General features: G+C 40.8%; 1 pseudogene; it reads left to right on the top strand.

Moving 5' to 3' along the window:
- Positions 1–2,111: 2,111 nt before the first annotated feature.
- On the top strand, positions 2,112–3,391 carry LOC516682 (poly(A) binding protein, nuclear 1-like (cytoplasmic) pseudogene; annotated as a pseudogene).
- The last annotated feature ends 2,504 nt before the right edge of the window (positions 3,392–5,895 follow it).

The following is a 5,895-nucleotide window of genomic DNA, read 5'->3' on the forward strand; positions in this document are numbered from 1 at the left end:
ATTTTTTAAAGGCTCAATGACAAATAAATTTGAAAAATTCCAATTATTGCAGATTCACAATGTATGTTAGCATATTAAAGAATTGAGAATTCCATTGGTACTGTTTAACTTTTGTTTAATCCAGCCTCTTTCACATATATTTGTACATGGAATTCTTTTTTTAGGAGACACATATTCATATTCTGTGTAAATGTGTTCTGCAAAATGTATTACCCAAAGAGCAATCCTGCATTATATTCTATGGTTGGTTTTATCTTTTCTCCATTGTTTGTTTTTTGTAGACTAAAAGTACAGTATGGGATTCCAAGAGATGTTCTATACAGTTTCCACCCTCAAACGGTTTTCAGGCCCCCTAAGAGGCAGAATACTTCACTGACCTGAAGCGTTTCACAGAATGCATCGTGTCATGATGGCGCAGCCAATAAATGATGCAGTTGCTGAGAAGATGGAGTGATCAACAAGAGCAAAATTTTCTCAGGTATGTTTTCATGGAGAAGCTTGTTATAAAAGATTACTGAACTGATATCTATTCTCATTTTTGCCTTCATTTCTCTGTGTGATACTAGATAATTCAGTACATTTAACATCTCCAGATTTTTTTTGAATTATTCTACAAACTGGTATTTATTTGATGAGATCATTACTTTCCAAGCTGTCCCTGACAAAATTTTTGAGAAAGCATGGCAGGGAGGAAGTTGGGAGAAATTCTACAGCACCCAGTTTCCTTCTGATTTACCCTGAGAAGCTCCCCTGTTTCCATAATGGTGTTCCTCACCAGATTTCATGTGAACAATGGACTTTCAGGATAAAATTAACTTTGAAACCTAAGGAAGGGTAGCTCCTTACTGTCTTAAAATTCTAAGACTCTCAATCAATAGAAAACTGAGAATGAAAAATCTAAACTATTTTAATTTTTATAATCTCTAATCAACCTTTATCAGTATACACTTTTTGTTTAGTCACTAAGTCATGCCCAACTCTTTGCGATCCCATGGACAGGCTTCCCTGTCCTTCACTATATCCGAGAGTTTGCTCAAACTCAAGTCCATCAGATTGGTGATGCTATTCAACCAACCCATCCTCTGTTGCCCCTTTAAAAATATTTTTAGGAACAGTATAACTAATTGATAAACAGAATTTCTGTTTGGCAAATACTGGCACTTAGATTTAAATCTTGACATCCATCATTATTTTAAAGTAAAATGTGGTGATTACACAGAGCAAATTTGCAGAATATTCATTAATTGTTCAATATAACATCATATGCTAATTTAGAAAGAGTCTTTATATGTTTTGGTTTCTGGAATTACTGACCAATTACTAGCTGAAAGTTTGAACAGTAAGAGGAAATTACTTTGACTATTCATGAAGATTAATGTAAAAGCACAGAATAAATTCTTCCCACAAACATGGATTTATGACAGTGTCAGAAACAAAGATACATTTGGACTTTGCCAGAAGAGTTAAGATCTGGGAAAGGATCTCATTTTTCAAAGACTACTCAGCTATTCAATGGTCCTTCTCTTGGGGTGACTTAAATTTTCTAAGAGAACATTTCAAGATGAAACAAAATGTGTTCATTTCTTTCTACTTCAACAATAACTCATACTAAAATTCTATCTAAATTGTGTTTCCTAAAATAGATGGAACTCTACCATCACCTTCTGTGGGATTTATCAGGCAGGTCAATAAAGCTAAGTGGGAGTAGATTACCTTTTGGAGATATGTTAATACGCTTTTACTACATAATGGTTCCCTAATTACTTGCCTTAATGTAGCTTCAAAAATTAAACATTTTGTCTTCTACCTCCTGAGTAACTTAAATCTTGGAAAGTTTTCTTTCCTATGTCCAAGTTGTTTAGGATGAACTTTCAGGGAAGTGGTAGAGTATGAAAAACACAAAAGTTTACTGCTTAAAAATCCCTTTGTTGTAAATAGTTGTTGAATCTGTAGAGTCCTGTGAAAAAGTTTATAGTTTGTAGATGCATAAAGCAATAAAAATAATAATGACAACTTTTAATTACAAGGTCTTTTCTATATAAACAGGGAAAATTTATTCTACTGCAAGACACTACACCTTCTTTTGATTTCATTGCCGTATAGATTTATCAAGTTAATTGAAACCCATAGGGCGTGGAGTGAGCCCGGAAGCCTGGCCTGCCCCTGCTGCCATGTGGCCCTTCCTCAGCCGCACCCTCTTCCCTCCCCCTACTGAGGCCTGGCTCCAGAGGTCTTCCTCAGACCCTGAGGCCCAGGGCTGGGGGGCCTGGAGCCCAGCCGAGAAGACCCATCTGGACCCGGGGGCTGGCGGGGAGGAGGAGGAGACGGGGGAAGCTGAGGAAGACAATGAGGAAGATGCCGGCTTCCTGCTGTCTCTCTTGGAGAGGGAGGGCCTGGCTGAGTGCCCAGTGCCTGACCAGGAGCTGGAGGCCATCAAACTGAAGCTGTGGGCCATGGAGCCAGGGGCCGGAGCCGCCCAGGGTGCAGAACCTGGATGAAGGAGAGGAAGCCACCGGGGCCCTGCTGGCCAGGCAGCTACTGAGTCCCGAGACAGACAGCCCCCTGGAGAAAGCAGAGGCTGACCACAGATCCATCTACGTGGGCAATGTGGACTATGGGGGCACGGCCCAGGAGCTGGAGGCCTATTTCAACCACTGTGGGGAGATCCACCAGGTCACCATCCTGTGTGACAAGTTCTCTGGACACCCCAAGGGCTATGCCTACATAGAGTTTGCCACGGAGAGCTCGGCCCAGGCCGCCGTGGAGCTGGACAAGAGCATCTTTCGAGGCCGGGTCATCAAGGTGCTGCCCAAAAGGACCAATTTACCAGGGATCAGTTCCACGGACCGCGGGGGCCTTCGGGGACACCCAGGCGCCAGAGTGGGATCCTTCCCCTACGGCGGCCTTCAAGGCGGGGCCCGTTTCAGGCCACGAGGGCGGAGCCGGGGACGCGGAAGATTCTCACCGTGGTTTTCTCCATATTGAAGTGAGGACCGGATTCTGAGAGTGGGGTTTGCCGCTGGGTCAGGAATCAACAGCGGTGCTCCTAAGAATAACTTCCCCGCCCCCTTCATTCCTCTGGAGGACTGCCGGACCCCACCGAGGCCACCGTGCACGGAGCGGGGCACAGGGTGGGCCTGGCGCGGATGCCAGTCGGGGCTCTGGAGGGCATGGGACGAAGCTGTGGGCAGGTGAGGTCCGGGCACCACGGGGTCAGCGCTGGCTTGACTTAATCAGGGATGTTCCACTAACGCCTTTTATAGAAAAGTAGAAATATGTATCTTATTGGTAAAGCATAAATTATTAAACTTGAATATTTTTTAAAAGCAAAAAAAAAAAAAAAAAGAAACCCATATTGGAATGGGTTTGATAGGTATAAAGTTAAACACAGCCTGACTTTATGCTTGTCACCAGGTTTAAAGTGATCTATTCCCATTTTACTCAGATAGAAAACAATTTAACAGTCCATAGTATGGTACCCAGCAATGAAACCCACATTCTGATCTGGGTATTTTGGGTATAATTCAGTTAATTTGGCTGAGCTTCACATGCTTTATGTACAGAAATGTTTATGTCAGAAAATCCAAGTAAATGAAAGCACTGAGGATAGATATATATAGATAGATGTATAAGAAAAATAAGCCTTACCCTTGGAAGACTTTACTCCTTGATTATGGCACTTTTACAGTATGGTAAAGCAACAACAACATATTTTTAAAATGTAAGTACAGCATTTATGCCCCACTAAAAGGGGCATAAAATGGTGATGTGGGAGGGAGAAGGAGAGAGAGAATGTGTGTCTTCTGGAGAGGGGGCAGGGCAGAGAGTACTTTATTGAAGAGAGATTAGTATCTCCAAGTAACTTAAATTCAAAATTGAATGCATTTAGTACCAGTGGCCCTATCCTCACCTCATTTCTGTAAAAATAGTATGAAACTCTCTAAAACTCTAGTCTCTCCTATTGCTCTTTTCTAAGTTTCAATCTGATACAAATTTTAAAGAAAGTGAAAACTCAATCAGACACCCTGAGCAGATCAAAGAAAATGCAAACCTTTATCTTTTGTGTTTCCCTTCACAGTTTAGCAGTTCTCAAGCTTAAAGCCTTCAGTGGCCATCGAAGCAAAGAATACTTCAATCAAGTGCTACAGTGTGCTAATGCATCTTAATAATAATAATGAAAGGGACTCCTTTAATATGGGTAGAGGTCTTCATTCGTTATTCATTTAACAGCTTAAATCCATGGTAAAAAGGAACACGATTTTCTCTGATTGTCAGCCCACTTCAGTAAGTGTGGAGTGGTAAGTACAATGTGCCTGGTTAAATTGTAGAGTATCTGTTGCTTAAAACCATTTTCATTGTTCATTCACTGGTTAAACAAATGTTTATTGAATGTCCCGTGAAGTGCTGGGCTATTCTAAGTACTAAGATTAAAAAGTGATTTGACAAGAATTCACTCCTGAGAATGTTTTGAGACATGCAGGAGCCAGACATGTATCTATATAGTAACGAGAACATTAATAAATGTGTGTAGACGATAACCCCAAATAAGGTGATAAATACTCTGGCTCAGGGTATTAAGATGATGCAGGATACAAGGACAGTTTTATACTGAAGTAGAGTTTTAAGGGAAACAAATCAAGCCCCAGTTAGTCTGTTTTTTTTCTGGCTTTCCAGTGGCACTGAGATCCAACAGTAGAGATCACACTGCATCACACACAGTGCTTTTTCAAACATTGTGTTCCAAATAAATAAGACTATTTTCAAGTGATTCTGCTGTTCTTTACATTGTATAAGGGAAGAGTACATCTCTTTTCTCTTCTCAAGGTCTTCAGGATTTTGTCATGTGGTCAGATTTCAGGAGAAAAGACTCTGCCATCCAGTTTTGTTTCTTTTTTTCCTCACAAGGATGATCAGTTGTTAAAATATCTTTGTGTGTGTGTGTGTGTCTGTAAAATAAAAACAAATGGAGGCCAACAAGGAATCTAGTCAAATGTTTTAGAGCTAGGGTTTGAGATTAAATTTGAGAATTGCCTGTGATATTTATTGATTATATGATACAAGGAGAATGACTTAGTACTTAATGCCTCAGTTTACATCTTTAAAATGTTCTAGTAACATCTCCTTATTGGATTAGGATGAGGAGTAAATGAGCTAATGCAGGCAATGTGCTTAGAAAAGAATTTAGCACATACTAAGATGCTTACTCCTTGGAAGGAAAGTATGACCAACCTAGACAGCATATTAAAAAGCAGAGATATTACTTTGCCAACAAAGGTCCATCTAGTCAAGGCTATGGTTTTTCCTGTGGTCATGTATGGATGTGAGAGTTGGACTGTGAAGAAGGCTGAGCGCTGAAGAATTGATGCTTTTGAACTGTGGTGTTGGAGAAGACTCTTGCAAGTCCCTTGGACTGCAAGGAGATCCAACCAATCCATCCTAAAGGAGATCTGTCCTGAGTGTTCATTGGAAGGACTGATGCTGAAGCTGAAACTCCAATACTTTGGCCACCTCATGCGAAGAGTTGACTCATTGGAAAAGACTCTGATGCTGGGAGGGATTAGGGGCAGGAAGAGAAGGGGACAACAGAGGATGAGATGGGTGGAAGGCATCACCGACTTGATGCACATGATTCTGGGTGAACTCTGGGAGTTGGTGATGGACAGGGAGGCCTGGTGTGCTCCAGTTCATGGTGTTGTAAAGAGTGGACATGACTCAGCAACTGAACTGAACTGAACTGAAATGCAACATAAATACTAGCGATTATAATTCATACACATAAATCAGTGTGGGTGGGGTTGATATCATAAGGATTATTAGACAAAAAAAATGAAATAACTAAAATCTATTTGGCTAAAAAATAGCCATGTATTTGACCAAAGTCGTTTTTTCTATTCA

Source organism: Bos taurus, chromosome 22 (genome assembly GCF_002263795.3).
Source record: "Bos taurus isolate L1 Dominette 01449 registration number 42190680 breed Hereford chromosome 22, ARS-UCD2.0, whole genome shotgun sequence".
In the NCBI taxonomy this organism is placed as follows: Eukaryota; Metazoa; Chordata; class Mammalia; order Artiodactyla; family Bovidae; genus Bos; species Bos taurus.